The following is a 19,889-nucleotide window of genomic DNA, read 5'->3' on the forward strand; positions in this document are numbered from 1 at the left end:
TGGCGTTCATCATAGCTGTGGTGTCTTTAAGCATGCTAATACTCGCCTCTTAGATTATGTCCATTTGCACGCTCAAAGAACGTAGAGATCTGGCTGTTTCCCTTTCATCTCTGTCCGAGATGCAATCAGTTTTTAACATGAGTAAAATGGCCATTTAAGGCAGAGGCTGAGATGAGCAATCGCAAGTTATCCCTCATGCTAAAATTCTAACTGATAAAGCCTGACCTTTTGCATACAAATGGGGGGGGGGGGGGGGGGGGGGGGGTGTTTGAGTGTATTAATGAATGAGTTAGTGCACCAGTGACTGAGCGGCAAGGTGAGTGATTGAGGTGAATATGTGAGTGAGGGAGTGCAAATGGCTTACAGTAAATGAATACCCAAATCTTTAACGATTATAAGCCTCCAGAGAAAAACTATACACGCCTTAGGTATTATTAATGGATGAATTCATCGCTTTTAATTCAGTGACTGTGGCCCAGCCCTGGATTTGCTGAGGATCAGGTCCTAATCAAGGTGCCTGTGGGCCACGATGCACAGCATCCACAGCCTCGACACACCAGCCTGAGAATGCTGATTCCTCAGTTTCATTAAAGACGTGTTCTGCCCTACAGCCCCTTAATCAAAATCTAGCGACGGTCAATACTTCATCCAGGATCCATTACAGTGTCTCAGGTAAGAGCAATTACCTTTGGGGGCTGGGCAGTAGTAAAACAGAGGAGGGGGAGTGACAGCGCTCCAGAGAAGACATCGCAATTGAGAGGCCATTTTGGAGGAGCACATCGCTCTAAGTAAATACATTGATTCATTATCGAGGCGAGGCGGTGAGTATGAATCCTACATCTTATCTGTGACTCTACCCAGAGTCTCTCTCGTCTGTTACCTTTCAACTGTGGCAGAAATAGAGCGATTTATTAGCAACCCTATCTATCTTGGGATGCGTGTGTCTTTATATCCTGGACCTGATGGGACGCTGTCTCCTTTCTTCATACGTGGTGACATGTTTCTGAGCTTGTGTGACTGGATAAGTGTGTATTAGGTAATGTGTGGTAAGAGCTATTAATAGGGCCAAAAATGATATGCAGAGAGGAAGTGGATGCTCAGAGCGCAAAGAGATAAATATGGAAATATGGAAATGTATGCACTGGATTAAAATTTGATGAATTTCAAACAAAATTCTACCTCTGCCATCAGTCTTCCTCCCATAAGGATGTCGTGTGTATGTGCGTGTGTACCGCTCTTGTGCAATTAGCTTCTAAAGTCACGCTTGACTGACTGTGAGGCTTAAATCCCCGAGCCTGCTGGAAAACTGTGGCGTACAGGCTGCTTGCGCCAGAGTTGTTAGGGTTTGTAATTGCAGGTTTATGCGTTCACAGGCCGGTAAATCTGTCCATGTACAGTGAAATGCTTCAGCACACCGACCGTAGCAACGCTCCCGCTCACTTCCACCGACCATGACAAGTCTCGAAACGCAAGGTTTCGAGGAGGGGTGGGGTGTGGGGGGGGTGTGGGAGGGTAGGACGGCTGACAAACCAAATGTGTAAATTGTAGAGACGACGCCTGCATGAGTCAGAAGAGTTGTCACAAGATGAGCCGTCAATAATCGTATTCTTCTCTCAAGTGAGAAGACCTAAAACAGAACCCGCACGTGTTGATCTTTCCCCACCGGGTCAAAGGATGCAGACGAGCACTTTGATGGCCTACCACAACATTTGTTGGACAAATAGGCGCAAGTGAGTGGTTTTGATAAAAGAGAAGATGGAGACTAAAGAAGGCACTTCATTATCACATCAAAACCTCAGCTCCTTCCTTTCATGCCCCCCTACCCTCTTCTAAAAAAAGCAGACACCTGCAAGAAAGCTCACACATTATCTCACTCCACCTCCTCGTGCCCTTCCGCCCACACAGACGCACACAGACACCTTTCCATTTTTTTTTTTTTGTGGGAGGGGGGGGACCGTCTCTGGGGTGTTAATCTAATGCGAGTTTGTCTATTTTCTTCTCGGCTTTGATGTCGTTCAGTTTCCACTTGATTTTGTTGAAGTCACCTGGGAAGAGGGCACGTCTCAGCCTCCCAGGCTGTCAGCCATGAGCGACACAGGCCCGCGATTAATTTCACCTAATCACTGTCCCAGCATGATTACCAGCGGGAGCTGCTGACCTGAATGACATTTGTGTAATGTCTTTCATTGGTAAAAAACAGCCTTATTCTGTCACTGACAAGCAATTTGCTTTTATTTTGTGCCAATGGATAGCAAGAGATATGAACAGAAGACAGGGGTCACGGTTAGAGGAAGAAAAAAAAGAAAACTACAAAATGAAGGCAGGGAGCGTGCAACAACCTCCACAATGCTGCGATACAGATGCGAGGCTAATGAGGTGATGATACTGTACAGCAGCTGTTTCCTGTGCCGAAAGTGAGGGTGACTTGCTCCCTTTGTAGATTTTTTTTTAAAATTCCGGGTAGAAATATGGGCATGCGGGATAAGTGATTAGACAAGTTATTACTTGGCAGCTTGCCCTGTGAAGAACCTCACCTTCGAGCTGCTTTTTTGAAGATGGAGTCTGAAAGTAAATCCTAAACTGGACTCAGACAGCCTTGCGGTTGTGTGTGTCTGTGAAGAGGTGATGCAGCAGCTGGAGGGAACGTTTGACCAGACTTCATCTAATATATGTAGAAGGGACTGCTGAGGAATGTAAATACAAATGTCAACGGTTGGAAATGATCAATTCATGAGTAAGATCATTTGGTAATTCTGTTCACAAAAAAAAACAACCCAAAAAAACAATGCCGCATCGGATGACTATTGGCAAATTTGGTATAATTGTGTCATGAATCCATAATATTTATCAATCCAATAAAGTGATAAAAAAAAAAAAAAATTAGTCAGTTATAATTATCTTCAATCAATATTTAAAACAACAGGGTGGAATCATCATTGCTCTAGGTCTCTGTTACTGCAAATTATACTTTTGAATTCATACACAGTACACACATGAGTAGCAGCATTGCTGTTGTGTGGTCTGCATGCTCGCCTGAAGCCCTGTTTTTAGTGGAAAAGCATAGTTTTTGCATTTTCTCTTCAGAAAGGATTTGCGTTTACGCAACAATGTTTTAGGGAATTTTCAGAAATGCTTAAAAATGATGTAATTTGCCTGCTGGGCTGTGGGTTGGCGCTGTTTGTTTTTGTAATGAAGCCACACACATTGAAGACTGCCAATGAAAACTTTAACCTATTTAGAAATTGTAAGTGTAAGTTGTAAAATACAATGCCATTTTTGTTAGTTTTACACTTCCCAACAGATCTTATTGCAAATTAACATGTAATCATTTTATATTAGGATTGACTGTAAGTACTGCCTTTGAAGGGATTGATATGCTTTATACACTTTCTTTAAACAAGACAGCCCAGAAGATATTAAACATATTACACAAGTAATATGAGAAGATGGAACACGTTTGAGTTTTAACAACAATAGCTCGCAAATTAATCAGGTGTCAGGGCAATATAAGCTGCGTCACCAAAGCCAGCGCTTCTCGGCAGCCCCCTATGAATTGCCTGTGTATTTGCCACACACATTTGCCCTCTGATTGACTGAAATGGAACAAATATGAGGTGATAGAGACTTTAACCTTTCTCTTTTGTCAGGGGGAAATCTAATCACTTTACTGTGAGTGACAGTATGAACTAGATTTGGAGAAATGTCCTCAAGGTGCTTCTGAGGCATGGCATTGATAAAAAAAACAAACAAAAAAAGAACAGACAGATTTACAGAGGCTATAATCTAACATTTTAGTCCATAAAATTATTGCTAAAATGCATTTTTGACCAGTAACTATCTATCAGTTTTCTATTTTCGTGTAAACAGTAAAGTATGATTATTTTTTTCCAAAAATAAAAAGCATAAATGACATAAATCTGATAAAATATTCAATATTAGATTTAATAGAAAGCATTCTAGCGCGACACATTTTATATAAGATTAATGCGATGTGAAGAACCAATATACCATCACTGTATGTGTAAAGACATCACATTCAATAAGGAAGCACAAATAAAACATGAAATACATGGTGTGTAATTTCAGCTTGCTGGATAGTGCATTCTAATGCATTTTATCTGTGTGGGTCAAAAGGTTAATAAGCCATATTGTTGATATATAACATCCATTTCATGCAGACACCTCTGATGGAATATGTGAATCCAACATGTAATTTACTGTCAGAACATTTCCACCCCCCCCTCATCTCTCAAACCCTTGGCAACAGTGACCTCTATCTCACGGCTACACTTCACAATAACTACCTCCTGCTCGCTGTATCTCTGTGGTGTCAGCTGTTGCCGCACACTAAAGTGTGATTGTGGTGGCGGATGGATGTGTTTGGAGGGTGGGCGAGGGTGGGCGAGGGCATGATGCATCTATTTCTGCAATGAGTCCACTCTGACGATGGCGCCTGTGTAGCAGAGATATCTCAGTAAACTGAATATCGTTCTCCGGGACATGAGAGATGAGCGTGAGCGGCCTCCTGCGCCGCATCGGGCTATGGGAGGGATGAAAAGAGGGAGAGGAGGGGAATCTGGGGAGGAGCTCATTCTGTCATTGTGTGACATGGGAATGTGGCGGTGTGATACACATTGCAATGTTGAGATGTAAACAGTGGTGCAGTGAAAAATTGGTTGCTAAGAGTGGTACAGAAATTTGGTTTGCTGAAGATTCTTTTTTTCTGCTACCAACAACCGCAGCTCACCGACAGAAAAGCTTCTCCTTCCATTCATTCGATCCGTCAGATGGACTTGAGGAAGTAGAAACCACCTCCAGCTCTTGATCTTTTTTTTATGCTTATATTAAGGATATATATTAAGTTGGGAGGCCTATAAGCAACATATATACAGCTGTAGCGACTAGAATGATGTGGGCTATCCGATCAGCTCCAGAAACTACGGATATGGTTGACACAGTTCATCCTTGATACATGATACATCCTTTATTGGCTATAATTCTATATGTCACATGTAATGGGCTGTACGTCTTTTCAATTTAGCTTTTCGGTTCAACAACTATTAAAATGAATATTCTTTGTAATTTACTGGAGGCTGAACAAACATAGTGACACAATGTAGCTCATTGGGATGAATGACTCTGTTGGTCAGACTCTTATTTTAATAAAATGAAAGTCAGGAAATCATAGCCCTTGCTTGATTGGTTTGATGTAGGACCACACAGTGGTGCAGTGTTTAGTGCTCTCGCCTCATAGTGAGAATATATCCAGTTGTCTTCTCCTTTTTTCCTTCTGGTACTCTCTTTTCTCACACAGTAAAAAACATGGTAATTGATTAATCAAAAATTGATCAGATGTGTGAATGCAAGTGTGTGGTTGTCCGTGTCCGTACTTGTTGCCCCGTGTTAGACTGGCAACCTGTCTACGGGGAACTAGAGAGTGGCTCAAGCTGGTACACAACGGTCAGGAGAGATAAAGCTGTGAAGAATACAGAGTAGATAACACCTAAACCAAGGTGAGGTGATCGAAAAAGCCTCGACCAAACCATTACCATCACTCACAAAAAACATGGCACGACATTGTCACTTTGATAAACTGTGTTGTCTCGTAATTGTAATTCTAGGAGTTCTATCTCCCATCTTCTTCTGTCCATATGTTTAAGTGTCCTTGAGCAAGATACTGTACCCCAAATTGCTCCCAATGGAAGGACTGAGCAGCTGTCAGTGTTGGTGTTTGAGTAACAATCTTACTAACTCTGTAAACTACTTTGGAGAATGCTGAAGCAGTGGAAGAAGGTTCTGTGTAAGTGCATTTTTTTTTTTTTAACCACAATATCAAAGTTTAAGTCTATGAAACAAAAGACACTATTGCTTATGTTCAAATAACAAAGCTGCTTGGACCTTACAAATAGTAAATACACAGCACTGCATATGCTCATATTCCTATCCACAATGCCCGTTTTATATTACACTTCTCCTCTCTCCCTGATTTGCCTCCAACACTATCAGTACCGACACACATACTTTGCTGAATAAAGTGTGAATGAATCTGCTGGTGAGATGAATGAATCATCGCGGGGTGACTATTGTTTCCCAGCTAACACGTCATTTCACCTGACTTGTTCTTGCAGTTAGTAAACACATGAGATTTAGTGTGTTATTCCACTAGAAAACACTTTTATTGCTTCTTTTCACCAGAACCAAGCAACCAGGCTGGGCTTTAAGACTTTATGGTTTTAAACCAGACGTTTCAGATAGTGTGGTACTCGAGAAGGTCTTGAATCTGTCTTGGCTTCTTAAAGCTTTGGTTTTCCCTTGGAATGATCTGGTCTTGGGTTTCAGAAAACATAAAACGATGGTGATTTTGAGCTTGATGTTGTTTATTCATATCATTGTAAAGCAGAGTTTAACAAGATTTTAAAAAAATTGAAAGAGCTGGACTTTGAAAGCCATGAAACTTGCTATTCTTCTATTTATGTGTTCTTGCAATAGTATTATTAAACCAGGTGATACATCCCCTTTTATGTCTTTTGGGCTATGCTTGTCTAAAAGGCTGCTGAAAGTTGTTTGTATTGTCAGCTTTTTGTTTTTTGGGGATTTTTTCCCCCCATACCATTATAGTTTTGGTAATTGGTGATGGACCAACAACAGAGTATATATTGTTTTGGCTCATCTGTTTACATTAAACACACGCCACTCCGTGAAGTATTACGTTGGTTACCTATTCCATAATGTTGGACTGCTTGGATGTAGTATACAAATAATCAATATGTATTCGATATGCATTCACATGTAAAGTAAGTCTTTCTTTCTACGCTATCCAAACAGTCTGGCTATCAGTATTTGTGACTGAATATGATATAATCTATTTTCATCTAAGTTTTCAGTAAATCTGATTTAAAATGATTTCATGCAAGAGTATCAAAGCCAAAGCAATGAAAGGCAGATAACAATGTGCAAGCCCACTTTTGAAAACTCACCTAATTAGCTATTTCTGCCTGGCACTGGATGCCATTGGCGGTTACCATTTCTAAAGAAACAACAGGCACCACAAATAAAAGGCTAGTTTTGTTCAGGTGACAACAAAGCAGTGCAACAGTAATGAATGTTCACATCCCAATGCATTTTCAAATAAAACCTTGAAGGTTCAATAGGTTTTGGATAGCTTCATATGTGCTGCTTCTTCACAGAGGTCACCTGTTCACGCTTCACTATCTGAAATACAGGTCAGCAACCAGAGAGTCTAACAGCTGCTTTAATAAACTGTAAGGAGGCAGACCTTTAAGTTTGGAGGGGGTTTATGAAGGTTACTCTTCTGTCTCTGCCAAGAACATTAACCCAAGTGGACAAGTTGGGTTAAAGCTTGTAAAGGGCAACACGCCACCCCTGCCGCGGCGGCTGTTTGGCATGCCTCTGTGGTGCTGCGTAGCAAGTGGTGAATTATTCATGAGGTTTTTCCACGTTCTTGCATTTACTTGAGGCTGAATGTTCCTGTTAGGAGGGCCTGTAGGAAAAAAAAGCTACTTTCCCTATCAAATATCCTTTACTTGACTACCCCCATGCTTTCATTCTCTCTTGCTGTCTCTTGAGCCATCACGGGATATGCATTAAGAATTAAGGTAATGGTAACTAACTCCCTCTCTGAGGCCACAGTCATCAGAGCTGGTTAAGTGTAATTACTGCCAATTGAAGAGGCAATGCAAAATGGAGTCAATGGAGCTATAGTGAACAATAAAACATGCGATGCTGTCAGGAGCAGCGAGACCTAAGTGGGTGAAGAGGACAATGGTCTTGTTGCAAATGTAATAAAAGGCTCTAATGTAGAGTAGATTAGGCCCATCCCCAAAAGGCACTGACTGCTAATCTGAATAAATAAAACAAAAATGATTTCAATAATATGAGTAGAGATTAATGAAAAGACACCAATTTGCCATAAGTATTCTCTAAAACTTTTGATGACTCCTTTTCCCTCCAAGTCATATCTACACAAACGACAAAAAAGAAAAGATTATGTTTAAACTCAGAGTTGCATGATGTTTCCCTCTAGCAAAATGGAGTCATCCAACACAACCCTGCTAGTTAAACTGTTGCTTTAAGAGCTGGAGGAACCTCAGCGCGGCTGCACCTCCATCTTATTCAGTGACAGTGCTTTTCCAATTATGCTGTCTTCGGAGGAACATCACATGTCTGGAGGTGCGTCTAAAATACGTCTATGTGAGTGCGTGTACGTGTGCGCGTGTGCGTGTGTGTGTGTGTGTGTGCGTGTAAACATGGACATTGTGTTTGATAAATGGAGGGGCAGGCGTCAGCGCCCGCACAGATGAGGCTGCAGCCCCTTACTTCCTCCCACTGATGGAAATGGGAAAATAATGAGGCCCAGTTCTGTGTTGTGTGTGTTAGTTTGTGTTTGTCTCTGTGTGTGTTGGGGGCCAAGAAGTAATGAATCTCCTCTTCATCCTCTCCCTTAGACAGTGGCGTCTGCCTCAGCCCATCTCCTCTCTAATTCATCTCCCCAGAAAACAAGCAGGCCACAGACCGCTGATCCAAACAACACCACATAGAAACCCACCATTAAAGTTGGAGGAAAAAAAACACCGGTGACTTGATGGAGCTCTTCTCTGGTTTGAGCCTAATGGCCTTTGTTTGGAACAGAAGATCCAGGGCTCATGGATACATGATTTTTCCCCCCCTGAATAATAATAAAAAGAAGCTGATCATAATGTCATATGCTCTATTTTTAATATTCAGCATCAACACACACACAAAAAAAAAAATACCCTGCAAAAAATAAACAGCTCAGTCATGTATTATGAATAAAGTAGCAAGTGTTCTGTGCCTTAGTGGCTCAAGGCGGATGTACTGGAAGTAAGAGGCATGTACTGTATGAAATGACCTAATGAGCAAAACAACACTGAATCAACACAATCCATCTGTCACAACAGTGCTAGGTATAAATTAACTCAATACACTTTTTTTTAATTAAACTGCTTCTGCTTGGCTCATGCTGGATTGACAACTATTTGACAAATCCAACTAACAATCATTCTTGACATCATGGTGTCCCAAAAAGCATAGAAATAGAGTTTGGATTCTTTTTTTGAAAGGTGAAATTCAACATATCTCAAGGCTTAACAGAACTCAATGGTATCAGACAAAAACGAAAAAAAAACAAAAAAACAAGGTAAATGTCTTTAATATAAGCACATGATGTAACATCTTGCTTAACAGATTCCTTTTAAAATGCAACCTCTTGCGTATATGAAGTCTGTGAACAGGAAATCCAGACAGTAAAGGACTGTTTATTGTGTCTGTAAAACAACATGGCTCCAAGGTTTTATAATGAATTGCAGAGCAGCATCACAGTCATTTGTTGATTCTCTTTTCTTTCTCCAAAAGAACTTCACAAAAGTAAAAGGTCCAATTTTTCATCATGCAGCTCCATTATCAAAAAATATTGTTACTAGACTGATGAATATTGTGATTACAATTTCTACTGTATTAAGGTCATGCCGCCCACCCAACTTCCTCCCACTGACTGTCGTGGCTGTCGACCGTCTACCAACTGTGAGGAAGAAAAAAACACCTGCAGCAACAAATGAAAGAGACAGAGAGATGTGAGAGAACACTCCTGCCTGAATAGATGTGCTAGTTTGAGTGAAAGTTATTTTTCTCATTTATTCACTCTTTTGAAAAAAGTACAGGTATTAAAAAAAAACACGTTTTGAAATACCATAGTTTTAAAATTAATTCCAATACTTATATGATCACAAAATGCATTTGCGAGCATCTGAAAGTAAAAGGATGCACAGAAGGAGTTGCAACGGGTTATTCATATATTTCTGAGGTCCACAATCCCGTGAAGACCTTTTATTCTATTCCAGTTTTTTGATTTAATTTTCTTTATTACAAGAAAGTATATTCCAGCAGTTAAATGTTAAATGGATTTCCCTTATGTAACACTTCTCCACTGCTTTAGTGTTGTTAGTGACACCTATTTGGATGGGGTTTGGTCGATTGCTCAAGGAGACTTAAATCTATGGGGAGGAGGAGTTTGAGGACCGAACCTGTAACCTTGTGATTGAGAGACAACACAGCTATCCAAAAAATGGGAAACATACAGACATTATATTTGAGATCTATAGCAGGTTAATCTGCTTCAATCAGTTGAATGTCACCAGCTATAAGGCTTTACATTTGAAGTGATATGAGCTTTTCCATTTTAAGAGTTAATAGTAATAACAAGCTTCAATTTGATTAGATTATATTGCTTTTTGATTATGGAACTTTGTCTTTAAGTTTAGTGCAGTGTTGGTTCTGGATTTCTGTTGTTTCATTATCATCCGATCATCCATTTTTACCGTCCTGCTCAGTGAGTGAGAGGGATGCTGCGACCGACCACACCCTGCTCTGTTGTGTGTTGCACTCAGATTCAAGTAAATACATATCTGAGTTCTGAGTTCTCTACAAGTCTCCTTGGTCAATTTATATCGCGCTTTATTGACACTACAATATTGACGCTACAATATTGATGGTGAATTTCTTTTCTCGATTTTATGGTGGCCAGGACGCCCACTGAAAATGTAACTTTTAATCAAAGAAAACTGCCAAAAGTTACCAAAAACCCAACAGAAATATTTTAACCTCATTTTATTTTTGAACGTTCCATATCTTCTATGTCTCTTGGTGACCTGCATATACTTTGAGGCAACAATGCAAACCATGCTCCTACACTTGTTTCATGTATTCCAACCCAAAAATCAATAAACCATCTCAATAACTTCATTTTCCCTCAAGGTTTGTTTGGTCTTCTGTTGTAACAACAAATCAGCCAATTATCTTTATGACATTAGTCGAAATAGCATTCATCTTCAGCTTAATGTTACTTTCATATCTCTGTCCTTGTGAGATAAAGTCAAACATATAATCAATCATAACCAATGATTTAATGTGGTAGTATTAGAATTAGGAAGAACCCAAGAGGATATATATATATGTATATTGCCCCATACTCTGAATTGTTCTCACTCAATTCAATACATACTGTGTAAGTAATAGCGAATAATAATTTGGTGCCTTTACTTCAGAAATAGGACATTTTAAAACCACAAAGTAGATCAGAATGGAATTTTCCAAAGCTAATCACATTAGCATACACCACATAAGCACACTGCAATGTGTTTTAAGCTCCTGATGGGGAGAAAAACAAAGACAAGAGATGAGGTTGACTCCACTCCTGATTGAGGGCCCCTCCCCGGAGTGAGTCCTTGAAAGAGTAATGGGCAGTCGTGAACTGGCTTTACCTCCATTAACCAAACCAGCAAACATTTACATAATGTACACATAATGTGCTGATTCATTCTGTTCCGATTCAAACAAGGCTCGGATAACTCACTGTGGCTGTGCCGCACCATTCATCACAGCAGGTCATTTACATCCAAAAGCACTTAACAGGCATTGCACATATATATATATATATATATATATATTTGTCTACATACATTACGGAACCTTTTCTGAAAATTGTATAATACATCATATCGTATCATAGCTTTGCAGATTTCATCATATAGAGACAAACCAATAGGAGTTAGCTGGCTTATTTCTGGAGCATAACTCTATTTATAGTTGATAATAATTACTGTGAGAGCGTTATTCCTGAAATATAGCATATGGAAACCAGAGCGACAGCCGTATATAATACTGTGTGACTTGGGTAGGCGCGTCGAGCATATGCCTGATTGAAGTGCAGAGCAGCCGGACAAGTTACAACGCAGTGTTATTGAAAGTGTTACAAAAAATAATGAGTCCATTCGTTGTGTCACACAATTGATGGGTGTGACAGATCTACTGGTTTCTCTGGTAACTTTTGACCTTAATCCAACAGCCCCAGTGGCTGCTGCTAATTCCGGCAGATGTTAAAATGAGATAAAAAAAAAAAAAAAAAAAGCACATTGTAGTCCTCACACATGGCGTCCTGTTGATAACGGCTCATGGTTTGTGGAGTCTCTTCAAGGCAACCAGTCATGTAAAGAAATCACTGTTAGGAAGTAATCGAGAAGCTATCAAATTTACTTTTTGTATATAGAGATGAAACAATAAACCTGTCCAACTTGCATCCGGTGCATTATTCAAGCTCACAAAAGTGTAAATAACCTCGAGCAGAAAGTACCTCATTACAACATTTATGCAAAGTGAAGCTCGTTCTGGCACCATGAAGTACATTGTAATAAAAACTGAATATCTTTTTTTTTTTTCATTTTCCCACCCAAATCTAAACATTTTACCACTTCAACAGTCTCAACACGTTCTACTGGATCACTCACATTCAGGAACTTGCCAGGCCAAGTTGGGTATTGAACTACCAACCTTGGGATAAGATAAACAAGTGCCAACCAAGCCACAGTTGCTCATTGCAGCTCCATTTGTTGTTCATATTGTATTCATGTGGTGTGAGTATGCACTATACAACTCCAGGTAGTGTTCAGCTTAATTAAGACAGTTCAAGTCATTTTCCTCTGAGCTTCTCTGTTTACTCGCTCCTTTATGACTTGGCTCCTCTGACTGGTCAGATAAAGCCCATTAAAGATGATTTGAGTGAAGCTTTGTTAAAATATAAATTCCCCAGAACAGAAAAAGCCACTGCAGGACATCGACTAAAACCACAAAATTAACAATGTTCTACTGCCAGCTGTCGGGAGACTGTCATGCACTTGTGTGGCCGGGGTTTCACGAATATTTCTACAAAGAAATTTAAAAGCTTCATTAAAATGTGAGCATTGCTAATGGAAATCCATTTATGTAAAATCCTGGGAAAAAAACCTTGAGAAACAACACAAGCCAACTGTGTGAATAGAAACCACAATGAGCTATTGAGCAAATAGTCATTTAATTAGTAATTTGGGTGAAGTGACCCTTCAAATAGAGTGGGAGGAGAGAGGGCACCATTTATTTGAGGGGGCGAGGGTCCAATAGTACAATAATATCTCATATAATTAACATACATCACCCCAAATATGTTGTTTGTGTTTTTAACAAAATCTATTTATGAGATGAATTTATCATTTTCTAAACACTGAAAAACCTGTCAGTGTTAATGATTATTTATGTATGTACACCAACTTGAGGGAATATTAATTTTATTATGGAAGATGTTATATAGCCCACACATATCCACATTTGGCATTCGCAAAAAAATTATCAAATTAGCAAGTCAGACTAAAAAAAAAATATATATATATTTATAAAAAAGTATGTAACAAAGAAACAAATGAAGTCAACAACTTTTCATATTTTCAAACGCAGTTGGAATCAGATGAAAGCTCAATAATCCAACATGATACATACTTAAATCCATTAACAGCTGAATATTTATGAGCATTTATATTTGTAAAGCCTACAGTATTATGTTGGAAGACCAAGTACATTTGAATTGTACATGTCTGTAATACAGACATAAAAACTGGGCTGTTGTGCGTAAAGGACTGTATGAGTTTGGGTGAAAAATGTAGGAAAGATACAAAGATGAGCCAAATTGTGCACAGTACCTACAGTTACTGAGCCCATTGTGTCCCAAGGGTTATCTTAAAATCCTAGGGTTGAAAACTCAAGTTGTCAACACCAAAACCTACCTTTTTCCGAATACCTGCTAAAAGGATTAGGTAGATGGAGACTGAGAATTTTCCGGGGACAAGCAGCCAGACAGTTGGAAATATTAGTGTGTGCTCGACATGCTTTTCATTTCATTTAAATCTTTGTCTGAAACCAAGGACTCGCACTTTCCCAAAATTTATTCTTTCACTAAATCGGCTCCCTTTATCGTTGTAAATTGCACATGTGCTTTGACAGAATGGAAAGCTTTACAGAAGTAGTGACGTTAAATAAGGAGCGTGGGCGTTAGAGAGCCATTAGGGGCTCTAAATTACCCAACTTGTGAGTATCATCCTGGGTGTCACCATTGTAGAGGATAAAACAGATAGATCTATTTATCCAGAAAACAGCGAAAATAAAAGCTTTATATGATCGGGATGGAGTCCACACAGTTGTATCTTCCTTCAGTCTGAGTCATAACTCAACCTATTGAACCTGCCTCCAGCTCCAGCTCCATCCAACTGATCCCACTAATCAATGAGATCCCCAGAGATCCCCATCCCACACACTCACTTCACTGTGAACGTACCCAAATATATTACCAGGTCACTTTATAAGAGGCTCTCCAGAGCCTTGAAAGGCAAGCACAAGGTCCAAACAGCAGTAATGAATGGATGTGGAAGTTCACAGGAAAGGCTCAGGCTTAAAGTCGGCTGTACACTGCGCTATTTTGGCCTTTTCCGACAAACTAGCAACTATATCTTTGACCGCGACTTAAAATCTGTGATTGTATGCAACAGGGCGAGTGGGGTTCACAACTGGTGGTTGTTGAAAGTATGCAACCACAGACAGATAATATTCTGACTGTCAATTTCACCACACCTGACAGTGTGACGACAGCTGCAAGAAAGGGACAAGGAAGCATAGTTTCATGATCCTCTTGGGGAAAATACGGATCTGCATTTAACCTATCCTCTTAATCTAACCTTAACTACACATGCTCGGAGTCCAAGTCTGCTTCTCGAACCTCAACGCAACCAAAAAATTCCCTCGCCAACATGGAGTTTGACCTTATGACCCTGAAATTCAAGCCTTGTTCACGAAACAACATTTTGAAGTGAGAACTTCTGTTGCAGTTTGGGGGTCTGTTTACATGACAGTGGTGCTCAGAGCCACGGGAACTATAACTTTTTGAAAATGCACCGACCCTGTCTCCATGGAAACAGGGTAAAACACAAAACACACTCCGTCTTCCTTTTGTTATTCTCTATAACAGAATCTCCACACCACTGACATCGCTCGTCACATAATACTTGCCTGGTTGTATCGGGGGGCTTTTTTCTGGGTACATTACTCCGTGCAGTATATTGGTATCGGTTCATCCGTACTTTCTTGACATACCGTCACTTTTCTGCTTGTTCGAAGCGGTCATCCGTTTCATTTGGACAAGTTGCACCGGCAAGCGGACACATGATTAGATTAGAAGGGCCAGTTTTACTGACCACCAACTGGATAAAGCAAAGCCAGCGCGTTCACAAAACAAACACCATCAGCTGCTGTTTGGTCTCCGAGCTCCTTCATGAACTCCATCGAGGGAAGGCAAACATAAAGCAGACACACTTCCCCAAGTCGGCCTCACCCTGCACGCCGCTGCGCAGCTGAGGAGGCGTATGCCAAGACAAGTTAAGCCTTTGACATGTTTGTGTGAGTCAGGACCTCACTGGTGGAGAGTGTGTTCATGCATAAGCATGTGCTTGAACCCAATGGGCAGCCTCTATTTTTGCTTCCTCTCACACGCATGAGCACACAAAGAAATGGACACACACATTCACACGTCCCAAATCGAGACGAACACTGCTGTTGCCAAAAAAAAAAAAAAAAAAAAAAGGTCTTCGACTGTGGCCCATGTGCTGACAAATGTGCACAAATCCACACACACAGACAAACACACAGTTGTCTCATTAAAATTCTCTGGCTTCTGCACCAGCGGCGTGGAGTAAAGGGCTGCGTAAGTCCTTCCACAGATAAGACAGAGAAAACAGGCTATTGTCTTATTCTAATCCTTTTGAAGGAATGCAGTGAGAAATATCAGGGAGAGGGGAAGTGTGTGTGGATACTTCAATGAAATGATACACACAGTCGGCTGGGTTGTTTTTTGTTTTTTTTCTTTCTATGCACCACCTGAATCGAACTGTTTCACAGCCACGGACACACGGGAACCGGCTGAGCAGACAAACAGCATCAGTATCATCTACCCAATATTAGCATATGGACAAAGAGTACAAGGTGCTACTTCTTCTCTGATAACAGCTTCATAAAAATACAAAACCTTGACTGAATGTGCGTTCCTTCTTGGTCTCAATCTATTTAATGTTTATTCACACTTTAAAGGCAGTCTTTCATCAAATCCTGCATAACAAACGCTGACCTGTCGTGGACTGAGCAGGTTTAAAGCCAATTTTTGTTTTTCTTGTTTGACTATCAGTTCGGTTTGTTCTCCGAGTGAATTTGACTGTTTTGAGAGCCTCTAAAACCAAAAGGAATTTTTCTGTTTGTCACCCAGAGCTAGATTGCAACTAATGATGATGTTCAGCACTGATTAACACGGTAATTATTTTTTTAGGATGAAATCATTTGAATAAATTAAATGTTTGGTGGACAAAAAGCCAGAAAACAGCAATAAATCCGTTAAATAACTTGATTTGTCCAACCAAGAATCTAAATCTTCACATTTGTAAGGACTTACTTAACTTATTTGATTATGAAAATGGCTGCTGATTAATTTGTATTTGTTGAGACAGTTCATTGGCTCCTAATTTCAGTGCTTAATAACGTCATTACAGCATGTTTGGAAAAATGCACAATTATTGTCACAAGTCACTGGATAAAGATTGCATTTATTCATCAGCCATCCACTGTGAAAGAGGAATGAGTCAGGCACCAAACCTCCTTCCTAAGTGTTTGTTCTTTTTCTGGTCACTCACTTCAGTGGACATTTTCTTCATCTCACCTTCCGGCCGAACCGCTTTCAGATATATTGTGCTGGTGATGGTCAATGAACTCTCTGAGCCTGCAATAAGCTTCCCCTGCAGAACCCTTGAGCCCTCCTCGATCAGTCACTCAATGAAACATTAGATGCTGCAGCAAAATTAATGCAGCTGAAATTAAATGAGAACACTGAGATGACTCCCCTGTAGGAAAAGAGAAGTGAGCGTCTTAAGCTTAAAATCGATCAGTGTAGGAGTTGGGGAAGGTTCTTTATTAACTTTGCAGAGGACCTTCCCCGTAGACCAAACCGTGGACAAACACAACTGAGGTGTCAGCAGGTATAAAATGTGCTTAGATGGACTTCTGAGCTTTGTAAAGACGTTAGCTTTGAGCTGGCTATGGAGCTCATATGAACTCCTGAGGGCTGCAGAGGTCAGTTATTACCATTAATTATCCGTTCTTGATTTTGTCAGCTGTTCACAGCCAACTCAAAAGAAAACTTTCACTCTCTGTTGGCCTGCTTCTCTGCTTGGCTTCATAAACGTAGTGTTTCATTTGCCACCTCTTCATTTAATGTGTATATATAGATTTACTGAAAGCAGGATTATGATTTGAGTGTGGTGTGTTTGTTTTTAAGCAGGAAAACACAAAAGTGACATTGTTCTAAAACCTGATATGGCAAAAGCACCATACAATAGAATTCCCAAAATATATATTGCGCATGTTGTTTGCATGCATTTGGCAATTGAAGACAATGCTTACTGACTTCACTCTCATATACGAAATACACATTACCATATTCAAATGAGAGAATTATGTGAATTTATTCAATATTGATTTGGTGAAAACGGTATTGTGTGTTTGAGTTAATTTGTTTGCAAACAGTGATTGGATGGAGTTTTGAGCCCCAACAAGGACAAAGTGAAATGATACCGTGCAGATCCACATACCTGTGGCCATGCAATATGAAGACCGTACTTTTACAGCCTTAGTAGATCAGGCTCACAGAGTTGTAGAAGGCTGCAGTGGATCCCAGGTGAAGGCAGGGTTCACTCTGCACAGGTGCAATTTAGATTCATCATGTAACCTCAAACACACAAGGAAAAACATGCAAAACTCCACCAGAAAAATCCCCCACGACGATTCACATTTCCTGCCATAACGTATTTTAGCTGTGCCGATCCTTCGTTGGACCAACACATCAAAACCAACATGATCGAAAAATGTTCCATGGGGTTTCTGAGAAGATCTGTTTTTTTTCCCCTGTGTTCTTCTTTTAAAAAAACAACTCATCATAGTTCCCGGGCATAATAATTGATATTGGTGTCTTATTTTTAATGTGAAAGCGACAAATATGTGTAGAAATATGTACAAGGACTGAAGGCAAAACAGAACAGGCGACATGAGCAATACGAGACAAGACAGATGAGCATGATAAAACACTATGATAACACAAAGGGGAGACTTTCAGTTTTATAGTTACTGCCAATAAAGGGAGAGGGACAAGGCGGAAAATAACTACACTTTGTGGCTCGGAAGAAAATATTACCTGTCCTTCTTCCATTGATATCATCTTGTGTTGTAGCCATGCTAATATCGCCATGCTCCAACAGACAATGGCATAATCTCCCTCTCTTTTGTTATAACATCTGCAGCGAGGTTACATCAAAATGCGTGTACACATGGGTAATGTCTGCATCAAGCCATTTCCTTTGTGAAAAAGGTCTGAGGAACTCAAATTTGGAACATTTACTACCATATAGACATATATCACACCATCAAAAATCCTAAAGATTAGGTTATTAAGTCAAGACAGATTAATAAAAATATATAATACAATATACACAAACAGATTGCGTTACCAAGATTTCAGCTTGACAGTGTATTCCTACATTGTTCTGAAAGTTTGGGAAATATATCGAGCCATAGCACATCATGGTCGTAGCTACCAATTTGCTTATCGTGAAAGAGCAGACAATTAGCCTTGCCTGAGGTCTACGCTCTCAAAATACTCTTCCAGTTTCCTCTAATTTATCTGAAGCAGCATCAAACCGGCCGAGGCTGCCGTTATGAAGACAGAGAGCAGCTCAAGAAATGCAGTCACTGATCAAATAATCAAAAATAACCCGCGAATGAGATTTCTTGTAGTTGTTTTGAAAATTGGAATCAAAGCCCTTGACTGGAGGAGGCAGGAGCAAATAAAAGAAAATGTTAAAAGGAAGCAGCTATAGAAATACCATTCAGGTTTCGGCCTCTTAATTTAAAATATGCTGGAGCTGTATGTGGATACAACCTTCCCTTCAAGTCCTGTTGTGTGTGTGTGTATATATATATATATATATATATATATATATATATACACACATACAGAGAGAGAGAGAGAGAGAGAGAGAGAGAGAGAGAGAGAGAGAGAGAGAGCGAGAGAGCACAATCACACACATGAACATCTACATGCAAGATACATTTGAAAGCCACAACATCAAGCCTGAACATAACTTAAGGTGTTGCTGATGGGAGGTCCAGCGCCAAAACACCAATTTCAATACTAATTAAAAAAATCTAGCCGCAAACCACTAAAAATAGCATGTACTGCCAAGGCCCATCAATTTAATTCAGCCACGGGGGACAGCTATAACATTGCTCTGTAGGCATGATTTGTGCAAAAGAACACGATGTGAAGTATACACGCACTATACAAGGCCAAATGCAAATGCAAAAAAGCAACAAATAAAATATCACAAGGAAAGCTGTTTGGAATGTTTGTTTAAAATAAAACAAATCCATATACTGCGCGATTGTTTTTGTACAAACAGAATTCTGTTGTGTTTATTGCAAATCTGCATTTAAAGTTACAATGTCATAGTGCAAATTATGTTGTGGTTCACACTATTATGGACCAAGCTTCAGTTTGATCGTGCTTGTTCAGATGCGTGCTGAACTGTGAGGGAGTGGGGTTTAACTGTGATCTATTATATTATTATTACCTTATTATTTACAGGAATCAATAATATTACAGTTTATGATAATGTGTATGTGTACATCCAGTGCAAGACAGTAAGGATCGTGGCTCCTGAAGGTGTATAATATGAAGATGCGAAGATGAATACAGAAATATTGATATTTCAAAACCAAATACGTTCTTGGGTTTTTGCTCCACCTTCCATATGTGCTTCATCCAACCAGCTCAGGGACTTTCACATCAATATAATTCCAATTAACATGCTTTTCAGTTCATTTCTCTTACTACTGTCGTTAAATGTGTTATTATTGTACTGGTAGTCATCTGTAGTTACACACATAACATGACAAAAGCCACA

General features: G+C 39.8%; 1 protein-coding gene across 2 annotated transcripts in view; it reads right to left on the reverse strand.

Annotated features, from left to right (window-relative positions):
- LOC308143391 (MAM domain-containing glycosylphosphatidylinositol anchor protein 2) overlaps positions 1 to 19,889 on the reverse strand; it is a 189,165-nt gene that overhangs the window by 92,129 nt on the left and 77,147 nt on the right. The gene's annotated exons all lie outside the window — the stretch shown is intronic.

This window comes from Blennius ocellaris (assembly GCF_963422515.1).
Source record: "Blennius ocellaris genome assembly, chromosome: 18".
In the NCBI taxonomy this organism is placed as follows: Eukaryota; Metazoa; Chordata; class Actinopteri; order Blenniiformes; family Blenniidae; genus Blennius; species Blennius ocellaris.